General features: G+C 44.5%; 1 pseudogene; it reads right to left on the bottom strand.

Moving 5' to 3' along the window:
• Window positions 1-236: 236 nt before the first annotated feature.
• LOC137372398 (nucleolin-like) lies at window positions 237-18,199 on the bottom strand (annotated as a pseudogene).
• Window positions 18,200-19,336: the final 1,137 nt, after the last annotated feature.

Genomic DNA, 19,336 nt, shown 5'->3' with positions numbered 1-19,336 from the left:
ATTCAGAACCTTAGGGAACTACCAACACAGTCCAAACCGCATTGCCATCCAGTCCATGCAAAACTCTGGAATGTCAAACTCTCAGGTAAATCAACAGAGGCTCTGTCTGTACACAAACAGGTAAAGCAGTTTTATTAGCCTTTTTAATCAACTTTGATTTTCATTCCTTGAGGTGTCATCTTTCCACCTCTTAATCCTTCTAATCCACCCTGCCTTCTTCCAGCTGTTCCAAAGCCTCACTGGCTTTCACCCTTCGGTCTGGCAAAGTCAAGTGTCACTTTTCATCCATCAATTTCTTCATCCTGCATCATTTCCTGAGCTGATTTTGTATCATCTTCTGATGGGAAGTCCACAAAGCCAAAACCTTTTGATCTTCCAAATTCTCTGTCTGTTGCAACTCTAGCGCTCTCAGCTCCTTCGAGGGTTCTTTCAAAGTTTCTTCAGTTGTGTCATCAGAAAGGCCACGAACAAACACTGTCTTGCTGGGACCATCTCCACTTCTGTGCCCTTGGTTGCTGAAATTCAACCTCACAGTTCTTCCTTTAAATTCTGTGTTGCTGTGATTCTCAAGAGCTTCTTTAGCATCCTCAATAGATTCAAATTTAACAAATGCAAATCATTTTGGTCTGCCATGCCTTTCTGGTATTTTGATCAATGATGCTTTTTCAAAAATACTCTGTAGAGTTTCTTCTGTTGCAGAATATGCCAAGTTATTTACAATGAGTGCATTAGAATCTGGTTGCCTTTGTCTACCTTTTATATTTAACATACACTGATCTCCAGTGAAATCACTAACAATGGCCCTGCCCTCAACTACAGTGCTTTCTTTCTGTTCCAATGCTGGATCTGCAGCTTCTTCATTTCCAAATTCGATATATGCAATGTCCGAGTCCCTGAACCATCACGAGAAGCAGGAATTCTAATGTCAATAGCATCTTAAAAATTTCTTTGAGGCCATCCTGAGTTATCTTGAATAGGACATTTTTGACAAACAATGTCCTGCAGTCCCTTTCTCTTTTGCTGTCTGTGTTGCTTTCTGTGCTGCATGCTTGGTCAAGTTTGACTGCAAGTCCCAGCACTTTGTTTCCATTGAATTCCAATGCTTTTTCCACTTGTTCGTTTCAACGTCTATGGGCTGGATTTTGTGCTGGAGGTGGGGCTCTCGGCATCAGATCAAAAAGTTGCGGGGATCCCCGCTTCTGCATTTTTGTGCCATCCATAGAACCATAGAAAAATTACGGCACAGAAGGAGGCCATTCAGCCTCTCGTGTCCGTGCCGGCTGAAAAGAAACTAGCCACCCAATCTAATCCCATCTTCCAGCACCTGGTCCATAGTCTTGCCAGTTACAGCATTTCAGGTGCATGTTCAGGTACCTTGGAATGATCCTCCAGTCTTTTTAAATCAAGGTTTCAGGAGCCAGGATCCCCATCCCTTTAAAGCCAGGGATCCACAAATATCCCCATCCTCAATGATGGGGGAGCCCAGTACATCAGTGCGAAAGATAAGGCTGAAGCATTTGCAACAATCTTCAGCCAGAAGTGCCGAGTTGATGATCCATCTCGGCCCCCTCCTGAAGTCCCCAGCATTACAGATGCCAGACTTCAGCCAATTCAATTCACTCCGCATGATATCAAGAAACGACTGAAGGCACTGGATACTGCAAAGGCTATGGGCCCTGACAATATTCAGGCAATAGTACTGAAGACCTGTACTCCAGAACTTGCTGCACCCCTAGCCAACCTGTTCTAGTACAGCTACAACACTGGCATCTACCGGCAATGTGGAAAACTGCCCAGGTATGTCCTGTACACATAAAGCAGGACAAGTCCAACCCAGCCAATTACCGCCCCATCAGTCTACTCTCGATCATCAGTAAAGTGATGGACGTTGTCATCAACAGTGCAATCAAGTAGCACTTGCTTAGCAATAACCTGCTCAGTGATGCTCAGTTTCAGTTCCGCCAGGGCCACTCAGCTCCTGACTTCATCACAGCCTTGGTTCAAACATGGACAAAAGAGCTGAACTCAAGAGGTGAGGTGAGAGTGACTGCCCTTGACATCAAGGCAGCATTTGACTGAGTATGGCATCAAGGAGCTCTAGCAAAACTGGAGTCAATGGGAATCGGGGAGAAAACTCTCCGCTGGTTGGAGTCATACCTAACGCAAGGGAAGATGGTTGTGGTTGTTGGAGGTCAATCATCTCAGCTCTAGGACATCACTGCAGGAGTTCCTCAGGGTAGTGTTCTAGGCCCAACCATCTTCAGCTGCTTCATCAATGACCTTCCCTCAATCATAAGGTCAGAAGTGGGGAGGTTCACTGATGATTGCACAATGTTCAGCACCATTCGCAACCCCTCAGATACTGAAGCAGTCTGTGTAGAAATGCAGCAAGACCTGGACAATATCCAGGCTTGGGCTGATAAGTGGCAAGTAACATTTGCGCCACACAACTGCCAGGCAATGACTATCTCCAACAAGAGAGAATCTAACCATCTCCCCTTGACCCCTTGATAATGGCATTACCATCGCTGAATCCCCCACTATCAACATCCTAGGGGCTACCATTGACCAGAAACCGATCTGGAATAGCCATATAAATACCATGGCTATAAGAGCAGGTCAGAGGCTAGGAATCCTGCGGTGAGTAACTCATCTCCTAACTCCCCAAAGCCTGTGCACCATCTACAAGGCACAAGTCAGGAGTGTGATGGAATACTCTCCATGCCTGGATGGGTGCAGCTCCAACAACACTCAAGAAGCTCGACACCATCCAGGACAAAGAAGCCCGCTTGATTGGCACCCCATCCGCAAACATTCACTCCCTCCACCACCGACACACAGTGGCAGCAGTGTGTACCATCTACAAGATGCACTGCAGCAACGCACCAAGGATCCTTCGACAGCACCTTCCAAACCCGCGACCTCTACCAACTAGAAGGACAAGGGCAGCAAATGCATCAGAACATCACCACCTGCACGTTCCCCTCCAAGCCACACACCATCCTGATTTGGAACTATATCAACATTCCTTCACTGTCACTGGGTCAAAATCCTGGAACTCCCTTCCTAACAGCACTGTGGGTGTACCTACCCCACATGGACTGCAGCAGTTCAAGAAGGCAGCTCACCACCACCTTCTCAAGGGCAATTAGGGATGAGCAATAAATGCTGGCCTGGCCAGCGACACCCACATTCAATGAATGAATAAAAAAAAATCCCGCTCCAAGAGCTGCCGGCCAATCAGAGGGCTGGGAGCGGTGGCCGCTGCTGGTACAGCAGAGGCCTCAGATCCAAGTCCAGCACTGGAACCCCGGACCAGAGGTAGCTGAGGCAGCGTTGCTGGGTTCAGTCCGGAAGGCTCCATGAGGGGATGTTCGGGGTGTTGTTGTGCAGTCCAAGGGGATGAAATTGTGCCCGGTGGGGGTCCTCGATGGGCCACAAATTGCCTATGGAGGAGGTACCCCCCACAAAGTCAGCATATTACATGGTGACCTGCCCATGTGGCGGAGGCTCCCCCGCTGCCACTGATAATATCCCAACCGCGGTGGGAAGAGGGCCTTAATTGGCCTTTAATAGGCCACTTAAGGGCCTCAATTGGCCTCTGGATGGGAAGGCCATCATTGGCCTATCCCACGCCCAGGAAGATCACGGCAACGGGGCGGCTATGGGCCCTCGGGCCCAACACCCCCTCGCCACCCATCACAATACTCCGTGCCATCCCACCTCCAACCCCACCTCAGGGGCCCACACAAAATCCAGGCCTGTGTAACCAAATTTCCTGCTAAATCCAAATTCGGACATCTGTGCCTGAAAATTTCTTTTCGGTGAAGAAGCCATTCCAGGCTTTCTTTAGTTCCTCTTTAGTTTCTTTTCAGAGTTCAAATTTCCAACAAATAATGAAAAGGATGCATCATTTTTAATCTTATGTTTCTGTTCCTCTTTCTCTTTCTAGATTTCTTTTGAACAACTATCACCACTTTTTCCTTTGTTTTTTTAGTCACAGCACCTGCACGCTTGGGAATAGATTTCTCTTCTGGTACGTGGAGGGTTACCAGTCCAAGTGTTTGACTTGTTTCAGCTGAGATGAGGGAGTTTGCTTAGTGTCCACTATTTGGATCTGAAGTTGCATTGAACTCTCAGTTAGTTTGTCCTCTTGGGATGAGCATCGTTCCATCATAGAGCCTCAACTTTGTGTGTGATTGCCTTTAAGAATAATGTACCTTTAAGAACTTAGTATGCTCATGAGCTAAGTGCCAGGATGTAGTCATGTGACTGCATGCCAGTCTCTCTCTCTGCTACTGCAACACCAAGAGACAAGTCCTGTCGGAGTTAGCTCTGTAATGTATGTATTAGTTGGCGATTTAATAAACCTGTTTTGCGATCTTCAAACAATTTGAACACCACGCATCTCATTTATGTTGCATAAGACAACATAAAAACAAGCTTCTCATTGCATGGTGGCAGCTGTGGTAAGAAGAAAAAAAAAGTTTGAAGACCACAGGAAAACAGCTTTTAAAAACTACCTCCCTACAGCTGGAAGAGAGAAAGTTAAAGAAAATTACTGGGCCCAACAAGGAAAAAAGAAAACACTTGCCGCAACCTGTAGAAGACACAGCTGCAAGGAAATTGGGTGAGTCATTCTGCTGACGGGCGAGGGATAATGCTTTAAAAGAAACCTTTGAAGTCCTTCAGCAGATCGATTATTTTTTTCAAAAGGCTCTGAAGTGCTTAAAATTGATCTTTTTCAAAACCTCTGTTTAAAAAAAATGGAGAAGACACGACTTTATTATGCAGGTATAATGAGTGATTAGGAAATCTAATAGAATGTTATCATTTATCGTGAGGGGAATTGAATACAAAAGTAGGGAGGTTATGCTTCAGCTATATAAGGCATTGGCGAGACCAATCTGCAGTACTGTGCACAGTGTTGGTCTCCTTATTTAAGGAAGGATGTAAATGCATTGGAAGCAGTTCAGAGAAGGTTTACTAGACTAATATCTGGAGTGGACGGGTTGTCTTATGAGGAAAGGTTGGACAGGCTAGGCTTGTATTCTCTGGAGTTTAGAAGAGTAAGAGGTGACATAATTGAAACATATAATATCCCGAGGGGTCTTGACAGGGTGGATGTGGAAAGGATGTGGGAGAATGTAGAACTAGGGTCACTGTTTAAAAATAAGGGGTCACCTATTTATGACATGGAAGGAGAAATTTTTTCTCAGAGGGTCATGAGTCTTTGGAATTCTCTTCCACAAAAGGTGGTGGAAGCAGAGTCTTTGAACATTTTTAAGGCAGATAAGCAAGGGGGTGAAAGGTTATTGGGGTAGGGAGGAATGTGGAGTTGAGGTTATAATCAGATCAGCCATGAACTTATTGAATGGCGGACCAGGCTTGATGGGCCGAGTGGCCTACTCTTGCTCCTAATTTGTATGACTCCTCTCCCAGGCTGAACAGTGTTCAGCACCATTACAGGAGGTACCCGACATTAAAAGTGTGGGAATTCTCCATTATCGCAGTTTGCAGCTAGAGATATTAAAAAAAAAATTAAATCACTCAAGTGTGAAGGGCTCTCAGTTCAGTCATCCTGAGTTTTAAAAAAACTCATAAAACCACTCAAGCGTTAAGAATTGCCTATTGAACGGCTGTATAAACAAACTAGCAAAACAAAGGCACTTAAGATACCTTTTGGACAACTGTGTAAACAGAACACACTTACTGCTGGAAGCTCAACAAACAGACGAGCTGCTGCTGTCAATCAAATCACCCAACTCAGTTTCTTCAAGAGGAAACAGTACAGAGTCACAGAACCAGCTCTTAAGGCAAGTTTTAAAGCAAAAACACAGTAGACAGATGGATTCAAAGTTTCCCAACATGAACTGAAAGCCACGGATACCCTATCTGAGTTCCAACTGTTCAAAAAGAGAATGCACTTATGCTTCACAGACCAAGTGATGGTAGAACCAGAGAATCAAGCTGTAAAAATGATAGCAATTAGAAATGAGGGATTACACAGACTCAATACCGCTAGATTATCTGAAGAGGACCAGAAAGATACTGCTAAGATATGGAAAGTGCTGGAAGATCAGCTCCGATTACGGGTGAATTTCAAAATTCACCACCTAGAAATGATGTCCTACAGCCACAGAAATCAACAGGCCAGTTCATCGGGAGATGCCGAAGTAAGAGCAACGAATGCGACTTCTCAGAAGATGAGCTGTCAGACCAAATAATGGAATTGGTGATCATATCAACACCCATTGAAGCGCTTCAGAAAAAACTCGGGGAGAAACAAAGGTCACAGCATCGCTGCACTGCTGGAAGATGGCAGAAAATATGAAGCCATTGTTGCTGGACAACAGTGCCTGCCAGCACTGGGTGGAACTAATAGTATCGACGCCATTAGGTCGAAAAGAGCAAGCAAGTGTGTGGTTGGTCCCACTCACAGCGAAATTGCCCTGCATTTTGAAACCTGTGCAAGACGTGCGGTGTAATAGGACACTGGGCCCGCCCGTGCAGGAATTCTGGCTCCAAAGATGCAGCCAGAAATAATAGTCGGACACAGCAAACAGAAGCCAACACTGCAACAGCAGCAAGGAAAGCATCAGAGACCTGTATAAACGCAAGCCGATACATGAGGTCCACAGCAAAACAGACCCAAGACAAGACCCAGAGAGAAGTAAGTCTTAATCAGAAGATGAGCAAGCATTCCACATTGTGAACCTGCCACATCATGTTGATGAAGTCAAGCAACTGGAAGCTTTCACCACGATCAGCATCACGTGCCCAAAGAAAACTGGCAAACATACACTCAAGGTCAAGATTGACACTGGTGCTAGTGCAAATATCTTACCAGTCCAAATCCACATAGATATGTACTGGAGTCATTGGAAGTCTATGATACAACTGACAACTGCTAAACTATCTGCATACAATGGGTCACCTATCCCTTGCAGTGGCACATTAACAATACAATGCAGATGTGGCAAGTTGGCATGGAAACCACAAATGTTCTACCTGGTATTCACGAGCGGATCAGCAGTGGCAGGACTGCCAGTGTGTAAGGACCTCATAACGATCCACAAGAGCATTGCCAAGGGGAAACCTCCAAGATCCTGAACCTGCTCACAGACTCCGACCAGCATCAAACGTGCAGTCTGGAAATCCAGCAAGAACACAACTGTGCCGTGCCTTCACTTCTACTCTCTAGAGAACCACTAGCACCACAACATGTTCAGGTATCTCCATAAGACCAAGTACTCTTCCCCCAACAAGTCCTTGACTTTGAGTCCCAAGCCTTCAGCTGCGGAGGATGAGGGGAGGCAAAGGACGCACAATGTCCTGAAGAGGCAGAGGAGGAATGAGTTGAAGCACTGTCTGTTGGTTCTTCGAGATGAGGTGCCAGAACTTTTCAAGAATGACAAGACCTCAAAAGTGGTCATCTAGAGAAAAAAAACAGAGTATGTTAGCAGGCTGAAAGCAGAGCAACAGAATCTGAATGCAGAGAGCGAGGAACTGCAGAAAGAACAGCAACAGATGAGTTGCAAATTCGCCAAGCAAGAGTTGTCAAACTACTGATATATGGACTTTTAGGTCTTTTAAGTCTCTGCATTTGTAAATTTCACAATCCCTATACTTGTAAATTTTATAATTGCTATAATCTCTATCCTGTATAACTAATATCCAATTTATGTATTTTTAATTGTAGCATATGAGACTTATCTTTGGAAAGAAAGGGGATGTTGTATGATCACCTTAACAGTGATGTCCATTTAAGAACTCCGTATGCTAATGAACTAAGTACTAGATGTGATCATGTGACTAGAAGTCTTGGTCACTCTGCAGCTGTAACACCCAGACAAAGGTTCTGTAAATAGTTTGCTTTGTAGTGTATATACTAGTTTAGCTGTTGATAAACTTGTTAGAGATTGTCAACAAACTGGACTCCACACACCTCACTATGTTTCATAAGACTCATTACAGTCTGAGTGCTGCAGTACAAGCTCAGCTTCCTAGCATGCAAGATCAGACTGCTGCCATCATGGCTGTGGATTCTAGTGCTCAAAGGGGCTTGCAGGGTGTCACAGCAGTCCAACAATCTGTCCTCTAACAGATTACTAGCATAGCAAAGTGACATGAGGAAACATTTTTTCACGCAGCGAGTGATTAAGGTCTGGAATGTGCTGCCTGAACATGGCGGCAGTTTCAATTGAAGCATTCAAAAGGGAATTAAACAGTTATATGGAAATGAAGAATGTGCAGGGTTATGGGGAGAAGGCAGGGAATGGAACTGAGGGAATTGCTCTTTCAGAGAGCCAGTGTGGACACGATCGGCCAAATGGCCTACTTCTGCACTGTAATGATTCTGTGATTAATGAGGTGCCACCCTAGGAGAGTGGCAGTGGCTCCAAGGAGTATGAACCTGCTGTCTCTTTTTCATGCTCCCACCTCTGCCACTCTGCTAGTGCCCTTGCTGTTCCCTGGCAGCCCACCAGCCTGCAAGTCCAGAATGTCATCAGCCATGCCGTAATCGCGCAGTCAGAAGCCAGGTCTTCTAAGGCCAGAGCTGCTCAAGGTCATCCTGCAAGGCCATCTGCAGCCTTCCACCAGCCATGCTGCAGTCACTGGGATAGCACTGCATAGGAGCACTAGGACAGGTAAAGGTACATGGAAGACAGGCACTAAGGGAATGCGCAAGTGGGATTAGTGTATTGTGTATAGAATATGGCATGATTTTATTTTTTAAATGTTGTTTGTGATGTTTATTTTATGGTGTTTTTTATTTTGATGATGCCAAGAGTGAAGATGGGATGTGGGACTGCTGGTGAATGGGTGAATGATGAATTGTGGTTGCAGTTATTGGTATCACACTTGAATTAGTTCTTCACAGACAGCCCAGGCTGAAGGGGGCTGCCTAGGCGCCTGTCTTCATCTTCCTATTCTTCCTGCTCCTCCTTGCCTCATGTTATACTCCTTGGAACCATAGGAACATTACGGCACAGAAGGAGGCCATTCAGCCCATCGTTTCTGCGCCGGCCGAAAGAATTAGTCATCCAATCTAATCTCACCTTCCCACACCTGGTCCATACCCTGCAGGTTACAGCATTTCAGGTACGTGTCCAGGTACCTTTTAAAAGAATTGAGGGTTTCTGCCACCACCACCCTTCCTGGCAGTGAATTCCAGACACCCACCATCCTCTGGGTGAAAACATTTTCCCTCATGTCACCTCTAATCCTTCTTCCAATTACCTTAAATCTGTGCTCCCTGGTAATTGACCTTTCCGCTAGGGGAAACAGGTTCTTCCTGTCTACTCTATCTAGGCCCCTCATAATGTTGTGCACCTCAATTAATTCACCCCTCAGCCTCCTCTGTTCTCAGGAAAACAACTCTAGCCTATCCAATCTTTCCTCATAGCTACAACTTTCAAGCCCCGGCAACATTCTTGTAAATCTCCTCTGTATTCCCTCCAGAGCAATTATGCCCTTCCTGTAACGTGGTGACCAGAACTGTACATAATACTCCAGCTGTGGCCTAACGTGTTTTATACAGTTCCAGCATTACATCCCTGCTTTTGTATTCTATACCTTGGCCAGTAAAGGAAAGTATTCCGTATGCCTTCTTCACCACTCTATCTACCTGTCCTGCCTCCTTCAGGGACCTGAGGGCACGCACTCCAAGGTCTCTCACTTCTACCCTACTCAATATCCTCCTGTTTATTGTGTATTCCCTTGCTTTGTTTGCCCTCTCCAAATGTATTACCTCACACTTCTCCGTATTGAATTCCATTTGCCACTTTTCTGCCCACTCAACCAAACCATTGATATAATTCTGGAGACAGCTATCCTCTTCACTATCAACTACACGGCCAATTTTTGTGTCATCAGCAAAGTTCCCAATCATGCCTCCCACATTTAAATCCAAATCATTAATATATACCACAAACAGCAAAGGACCCAACACTGAGCCCTGTGGAATGCCACTGGAAACTGCTTTCCATTCGCAAAAACATCCTGAGCTGCATGCTTGATAACTGGTGGCAAGGGTTGCCCCCTCATGATGGGAATGTTGTGCAGCCTGCACCATACCACCAGGAATCTTGAGACTTGCTCAGTCAATTACTGCAGGACCCCTCCAGAGTGGTCCAGCCCATGGAATCATCATTTCAGCATGCCAATGAGCTGCTCTATCAGATTTCTTGTGGCAGCATGGCTTTCATTAAATACTTGCTGTGCACATGAGCATGGTTATAAACTGGAGTCATGAGCCATGTCAGCAGCAGAGTCACCAGAACATAAGAAATGGGGACAGGATTAGGCCATTCGGCCCTTCAAGCCTGCTTCACCATTCAATACTGTCATGGCTGATCTTCAACCACAACTCTACCTTCCTGCACTATCCCCATATCCCTTCATTCCCTTAGTATCCAAAAATCTATCAATCTCTGTCTTAAATATACTAAACGACTGAGCATCCACAGCTCTCTGTGGTAGAGAATTCTTAAATCCACAATCCTTTCCTTGAAGAAATTTCTCCTAATCTCAGTCCTAAATGCCCGACCCTTTATCGTGAGACTGCGACTCCTGCTCCTGGACTCCCCAGGCAGGGAAACATCCACCCAGCATCAATCCTGTCAGCCCCTGAGGAATTTTACATGTTTCAATGAAATCACCTCTTATTCTTCTAAACACCAAGGAATATAGGCCTAGTATACCCAATTTCGAATCAGTCTAGTGTGCCTTTGACATTTGGCTCATGGTGGAAAAGAATTATCCAGGCTAATCCCACTTTCCAGATCTTGGTCCATAGCCCTTTAGGTTTGGCACTTAAAGTGCATATCCAAGTATTTTGTAAGTGCAATGAGGGTTTCGGCTTCTGCCACCATTTCAGGCAGTGAATTCCTGACCCCCACCACCCTCGGGGTGAAAAAGATTTCTCCTCAACACCCCTCTAACTCTTCTACCAATTACATTAAATCTATGCCCTTGGTTATTCACCTGTCTGCTAAGGGAAATATGTCCTTGCTGTTCACTCTATCTAGGCTCCTCATAATTTTATACAGCTCAGTTAAATCTACATCCAGCCTCCTATGTTGCAAAGAAAACAACCTCAACGTATCCAATCATTCCTCGTAGCTAAAAATCTCCATTGCTGGCAACATCTTTGTTCTCTCTCTAGTGCAATCATATCCTTCCTGTAATGCAGTGACCAGAACTGTATCCAGTACTCTAGCTGTGGCCAAACTAGTGTTTTATACAGTTCTAGCATAACCTTCCTGCTCTGCTATTCTATTCTTTGTCTAAGAAAGAAGAGTAGCCCAGGTGCTTTCTCAACCTCCTTATCCACCTGTCCTGCTACCTTCAGGGGTCTGTGGACAAGCACTCCAATGTCCCTCTGTTCCTCTACACTTGGCAGAGTCCTACCATTTACCCCTAGACTTGTTTGCCCTTCCCAAATGCAATACCTCAAACTTTGGATAAATTCAATTTGTTACTTTTCTGCCCACCTGACCAGTCCATTGATATCTTCCTGCAGTCTACAGTTTTCTTCACTATCAACATTACAAGCAATTTTTGTATCATATACAAACTTCTTATTTCTGCTTCCTATATTAAAGTCTCAATCATTGATCATATGGACCATGAAAAACAAAAGGCCTACTACTGAGCCTTGCAGAATCCCACTGGATACAGCCTTCCAGTCACAAAAACACCCATTGACCATAACACTTTTCTTCCTCCCACTGAGAGAATTTTGCACCCAACCTGCCACTTGCTCTTGGATACCATGGGCTGTTACTTTTCTCACCAGTCTGTCATGTGAAATCTTGTCAAAAGCCTTGCTGAAATACAGGTAGGTAGACTATGTGAAATGTACTACCCTCATCGATCCTCCTTTGTTACCTCCTCAAAAAATTCAGTCAAGTTAGACAGTCACACCCTTCCCTGAACAAATCCACGCCGACCCCTCAATTAATCTGTGCCTTTCTAAATGACATTTTATACCATCTCTCAAAATTTTTTCCAACAATTTGCCCACCACCCAAGTTCGTCTGGTCTGTAATTCCTTGGTCTAACCCTTTCTCATTTTTTGAACAATGATACAATGTTTGCTGTCCTCCAGTCATGTGGCACCATGCCTGCAGCCAGAGATGATTGAAAAATGATGGTCAGAGCCTCCATTATTTTCTCCACTGATTCTCTTAACAGGCTGAGATAGATTTCATCCAGACCTGCCAATTTATCCACTTACAAAAATGCTAAACTCCTTAATATTTCCTCTCTGACTATGTTTATTCCATCCAATATTTCCTCCTCGTCTTAACTATAATATCTGCATCATCCCCATCTTTTCTGAAGACTGACGCAAAGGATTCATTAAGAACCATACCCACATCTTCTGCCTACACACAGAATTTAACTTTATGGTCTCTAAGAGGCCCTACTCTTTCCTTAGTTATCCTTTTGTTCTTTATGTATTTACAAATCACCTTTGGGTTTTCCTTGATTTTACTTGCTAATATTTTTTCATGCTCCCTCTTTGCTTTTCTAATTTCCTTTTTACTTACACTCCTGCACTTACTGCACTCTTCTAGGCTTTCTGCATTATTGAGCTCTCATGCTCTGACATAAGCTTCCTTTTTTGACATCCTGTTCTGTATGCTCTTTGACATCCAGAGAGTGTCTAGATTTGGGAGTCCCACCCTTTTTCTTTGTTGTGAATCCTCTTTATCTCCTCCTTGAAAGCTTCCCACTGCTCTGACACTGATTTACCTTCAAGTAGCTGTTTCCAATCCACTTTTGCCAAATCACATCTCAGCTTAGCAAAATCAGCCTTTCCCCATTTTAAAGCATATGTGGTTATTCAGAACATGAGAAGCATCCTGGAGTTCCTGCATGACACAGAAAGCTGCAAATGTACATTAAGGAAGTGGAATCCCTATCGGTTCTGGTATATCGTTGAATTGACATGCGGTGCCTGCAAAGTGACGTGCATGTTTTCAGTACCACCCTGCACTATGGGGAAACCTGCAATCTTAGCAAACCTTTGCTTTCACTCAGCCTGCTTGTCTTTGAGAAGAGAGAATGGAATGTAGTTAGCTGTCTTTGACTAGAGAGCCTCACTGACCTCCCTTACGCTGCAATATTGAATGGCAATATTGCTAATATCTCCAGCTCCACCCTGGAAAGAACTAGACACATAGAAATTCGTCGCCATGGTAATCTTCACAAGCGTCTGCCAATGCGGTCCTTGCCCTGCTCTGAGGTTGCAGTTGTGGCTGCAGCGGATGGCAGATTTCAGTAAGATCATCCTTACTGAAACACAGAGGTCTCACACATTGATCCTCATGAAGGTTCAAGTAGGAAAATTGCTCCCTGAACATCCTGTGTGGATATGATCTCCTGCTGAGGGTCCATTTCCCCCTCCTCCTCCTCCTCCTCCTCCCTCTTCTAGTAGCTTGTCCTGCTCTCCATGTCCTCTGTTCATTCTCCAAGTCATGCTCTATTCCAAGGGGAAGGTCTAATAGTGCATCTATGACTGGGAGCAGCTGAGTTGTGTAGAAGCCTTGAAGTCAGCAAAAAGTCCTTGAGCACCTGCCACACCATTCCCTCCAGAAATTGGCAACTTGAAACAACAATGGAAAGCACCAAACACCTGTAGAATTGTATCAACTGTCAGAAGCAATCTATCAGCAACTAACCTGCAAGTAGCAGGTTAAATACCACTGCTGGGGATTCCTCCCTGCTGCTTAATGCATGTTCAGCTGTGTGAAGTTAAGAGAGGGCATTGGCTGGAATGTTGAACTCCAAATGGCAGCATTGTAGGCTGATTAATTTCAGGATCTGCCTCCTCTGCATACTTCCAGTGAACATGAGCTGTGCACACAGTAACACCTTCATTAAGATGGCATCATCATGGTTCATGGAAGAAGTGTGCACACATGCAGCGGACACCATTTTGATTCCCCAATGGTAACCATGATACCCAAACAAATAGGCATTATTGAGCCCAATTTCACACCCAAAGGTTCTTGGTACTTCATCTGCAAAGAAGAAAATATTTAGGTGCAAAGATGAACAGAAAGTCCAGATTTATTATCTTAGAGGGTTTTGTTAAAATTGTTTTAAATAATTGAGACTTTCCTCTCTTTTTTAGGTTTGTTCTGCAGCTGATGCTGATCTCAGCCTACTTGCCTTTGAGAACCTCTAGACTAGGCTGGGGCAAATTGCAGCATACCTTAATGGTTCTGATTGCAGCCAGTGATTGCTGTGGCCAAACATGAATATAACTATGTTAGCTTTGGGCAAGAATGGACTTGGCCATGATACGTTATGTTGACAAATAGCCTGCTGTTTTGAACTATCAAGCTCACATGGAAGAATTCCAACTTGGGTGAACTGGAGGGCTAGGATCTCTGGAAGTGTATGTCAGCAAATCAGTACCTTCGAGAGAGGAAAGGATGGGGAAAGACACATCTTCGGTATCTCACCAAAGTGACCATTCTTTATGTGTGAGGCGATGAACCATGCAGCATCATAGCTGAACCTAAGCTTGGTGCCACCTTACATCCACATGTGCACTGTTCCCACTTCATTGGACAGTAATCAGGACTGGAAACAGTTGCTGATTTTATTTTTCCCCTCCTCACTAGCACAGGGACACTGAGACCAATCATAATGTGCCTGCTGTGATCATATCACTCAGTATAGACAAAAATGGATCCTGGGGCCTTTCTACTCTACATGACTGTCATATTGGGCAGCAAATTTATCCACTGAACTTCAGGAAGCTCCATCACATCCAACTGATATAATTCTATCTGGCACTGACTCCTCCTTTTCCAAAGACATTGACTCCTACTATAATTGTGTTGCACAGATACCCTCCAGTACTTCACTAAGGTGACTGCTCTTGATGTGAGAGTGTTATTGATGAGGGTGGGAAGGATATTTGAAGATGAGGGAATCAGTCTGTGCCCAATTTAGCCCTTACCCATGCACCTTCCAGAAAGGGCTAGTGGATAAAAATTAGGAGCAGATCCTTTGTTGATTTAGAAACAAGGATGAGAATTTTAAAAGCAAGGTGTTGCTGGACCAAGAGCCAATCTAAGTTAGTGAGCACAGGGACGATGAACGAGTGGATTTGGTGCCAACCCTTCCTAACCAAAAAAGTTATACCATCACCAAGGTCACCCTAGCTGAGGTCAGCTGACCCAGCACCGACCAGGAATTAAATCTGCGGTCATCTTGTCCAGACCGTTCAGCTAGAGGCTGTTTTTTCCATCAGGACTGTGTTTAAAAGCGAGAGAATGTTTTGGTTTTATATTATTGTAGGATGTGATTGCTCAGTATGCGACCTAGTCCACAAAATCTGCACTGGGCAATGTCAGTAACAAAAATAATTGGCAATGAGAAAAAGCATCAGCACAAAAATCTTAGCTCAACTTCTTTTAATCAAAATCACTGAAGACTTTAGAATGATAACAAATAACATTTTTTATTTGTTCAAAGTTAAAAGTCTCAGAAATGAATATTTTATGTGACAGGTCAGATTCTGTTAACAGTAACCTTGCATTAGTCTTGACATTCTTCACCTGCGGTGCTGTGATTCCAACACTAATCCCTTGCATGCTATCAACAGAAATAAGAGTGCAAACCATTGAATAATAGATAAATGCAGAAATTGGCAGTGAGTCACACACTTGTCAAGAAAAACCCAATCACTGACTGAGATAAGGAAATTAGAGGATAAAAGGATAGTGGGAGAGGGTGGAATTCAGATAGAAGATCAGCCATCATCTTGTTTAATGGCAGAGCAGCCTCAAAGGGCTGAATGGCCTACTCCTGTTCCTGTTTATTATGTTCTTATAAGGAGGAAAATGGTATTTACAACAGGGGCACACAGATAAATCCAATTCTGTCCTCACCTGATGTCCACACAAGTTTATGTCCAGTCTCCCACAGTAAGCTTGCCAGTTCAGTTGGCAAGTGGGTAGTTAGCTAATGTGGCTTAGTTGGTGGCACACCTGCCTCTGAGTTGACAGTTGTGGGTTCAAATCTCAATCTTGAGACATGAGCATAAATTTTAAGTTGACAGCCCGATATAGTAGCTAGGAAATGTTGCGCTGTTGGGCATGCTAGCTTTAATGCTTAACTGATGTTATGCCTGCCAACTCAGATGAATGTAAGAGATCCACAGCACTATTTCAAAGAAGAGCAGGACATTCTCCCTGGTGTCATGACGACTATTTATCCTTCAACCAACATCACTAACAATAGATTATCTGATCATTAACATATTGCTGCAAATTGGATTCCCTGTTTCTTACATTACAACAATGGCAACTCTTCAAAAGTACTTACTTGGCTATAAAGTGCATTGGGGGTCCTGAGATTGTGAAAGGTGCTATATAAATGCAATTATGCAACAGTAAGAACTCAATTGCCCCCACTGCCCATGAGGTAGGAATGTTTTAAAAAAAAAAGTCTGCAGGGCTCCTGCTGTGAACCACTGCCCAATAACACTTGTTGGAATCATAGTATCACAGAAATTTACAGCACAGAAGGAAGCCATTTGGCCCATTGTTCTGGTTCTGAAAAAGAGCTATCCAACCTAATCTCATTTTCCAGCTCTTGGTCCATAGCCTTGTAGGTTACATTATTTCAAATGCATATCCAAGTATTTTTTAAATGTGATGAGGGTTTCTGCCTCTACCACACTTACAGGCAGTGAGTTTCAGACCCTTATTGTCTTTCGGGTGAAAGCATTTCCCCTCAATTCCGCTCTAATCCTTCTACCAATTTCTTTTAATCTATGGTCTCTGGTTATGTACCTCTCTGCTAAGGAAAATAGGTCCTCCCTATCCACTCTATCTAGGCCCCTCAAAATTGTATGCACCTCAATTAAATCTTCCCTCAGCCTCTTCTATTCCAAAGAAAACAAACTCTGCCAATCCAATCTTTCCTCATAGTTAAAATTCTCCAGTCCTGGCATGATCCCGATAAATCTCCTCTGTACTCTTTCTAATGTGATCACATTCTTCATGTAATACAGTGCTCTAGCTGTGGTCTAACAAGTGTTTTATTGAATTCTATTTGCCACTTTTCTGCCCACAGGAACAGTCCATTGATATCTTTCTACAGGCTAAAGAATATTTAGAATCATCTGCAAACTTCTTAATCATGCCCCCTACATTTAAGTCTGAATCATTGATATGTACCATGAAAAGTATGGAATCCCACTGGAAACAGCCTCTAGTCACAAAATTATCCATCGACCATAACCCTTTACTTTTTGCCAATGAAGCAATTTTGGAACCAAGTTGTCACTTTCACTTGGATCCCATGGGTTTTTACCTTTCCGGCCAGTCTGCCACGTGGGACCTTGTCAAAAACCTTGCTAAAATCTATGTAGATTACATCACGTTAGTCAGACACAACCTTCCCTTAACATATCTATGCTGACTGTCCTTCATAATTCCGTGTCTTTCTAAATGATGATTTATACTGTCATAGAGTCATAGAGAGATACAGCACTGAAACAGGCCCTTCGGCCCACCGAGTCTGTGCCGACCGACAACCCCCCATTTATACTAATCCTCCATCAATCCCATATTCCCTACCACATCCCCACCAGTCTCCTACCACCTACCTACACTAGAGGCAATTTACAATGGCCAATTTACCTATCAACCTGCAAGTCTTTGGCTGTGGGAGGAAACCGGAGCACCCGGCGGAAATCCACGCGGCCACAGGTAGAACTTGCAAACTGCACACAGGCAGTACCCAGAACTGAACCCGGGTCGCTGGAGCTGAGAGGCTGCGGTGCTAACCACTGTGCCGCCCACTGTCCCTCAGAATTCTTTTCCGATAATTTGCCCAGCACTGAGGTTAGGCTGACTGGCCTGTTCTCCTTTTTAAAACAACAGTACAACTTTAACAGTCCTCCAGCATCACACCTGGAGCCAGAGAGGATTGGGAAGATTGTCAGAGCCTCTGCTATTTCTTCCCTTGCTTTTCTTAACAGCCTTGGATACATTTCATCTGGGCCTGGTGATTTTTCTAATCTCAAACTCGTTAATATTTCTACTCTCACCATGTTTATACCATCCAATATTTCACACTTGTCCTCCTTAAGTACAATGTCTACATCATCCCCCTCTTTTGTGAAGACAGTCGCAAGGTATTCATTAAGAACCATACACATGTCGTCCGCACAAAGGTTACCTTTTGGGTCTAATAAGAGTTACTCTCTTTTCGTAGTTATCCTCTTGCCCTTTATGTATTCATAAAAGATCATTGGGTTTCCCTTTATTTTATGTGTGTGCGTGTGTGATATTAGATGGGGACAGGGTCAAACCCTGTTGTGGTGTCCTCTAAGTTCAAATAGTCAAAAACACTTATTATCAAGGCTGACACTTGTTAAGGCCATTTTGGCAAGGTACTGGATGTCAACTGCCACCCCTAAAATGAAGGACCAGCAAGGAAAGGGGTAAAAAAGGAGAAAGGAAGTAAAACATTATCTCCCAGCTTTCTTGGATGGGATGGTGAATAGGTGCCCTGGTCTCAGGCCTTTGCCGATGTGACTCTTGAGTTAGCTATTTGGAGGTGTCCAACAACAGCCTAGGGAATCCTCAATTAGATTTACTCCTTGAAGGAAACCACCAAAGGCTGGATTTTCACTCTGGGTTGGGGGAAACAGAAATCGGGACTGTTTCCGGGTCCTGAACCTGCCCCTGGGCCGACATAGTCACTGACCTGTAATTTTCGCAGGGGCGCCCGCTTAACTGGCATGGAGACAGATTCTCCATCCAATTAAACAAAGTGGGTGGGCTCTCGAAGCTGGAGGGCAAATCAGTGGCCGTCCAGCTTGAGAGGAGCAGCAGGCTGTAATGGATGGTAAGTAACAGACAGAGTACTTCAACATGGAGGTACGCGCTCTCCAACTTTTTAAAATCTTTATTTAAAAAATAGATTCAGGCCAAAACAGTGTGTGGTTTAGGGGGAGACCCTCTACAGGGTGGCCTGTGGCTGCTCGCATACCTGGACAGACAGGGAAGGCCTCTAGGCCTGCCTGGAGCACTGGCTCCCTTCCCCCCCGCCCCCACTCCCGCCTGCCGCTGGGTGCCTGCCTCCAGGCACCTAAACTGGCCTCCAAAGATGACCGAAACTTGAGGCTGACTGGAATTTTCCCGTCAGCCTCCTTTAATTAGACTTAATTAAGCCCCGAACAAGCCTAATCAGCTACCCGCCATGTGGTGGGGGAGGCTGGGACACCGGCCGGCACTGGTATTTTCGGGCCCTGCCCGTCTCTGTTCCTGCCCCTGGTGGGACATGAGAATCT

Source organism: Heterodontus francisci, chromosome 7, assembly GCF_036365525.1.
Source record: "Heterodontus francisci isolate sHetFra1 chromosome 7, sHetFra1.hap1, whole genome shotgun sequence".
Lineage (NCBI taxonomy): Eukaryota > Metazoa > Chordata > Chondrichthyes > Heterodontiformes > Heterodontidae > Heterodontus > Heterodontus francisci.
This window is presented reverse-complemented; position numbering and strand designations above follow the sequence as displayed.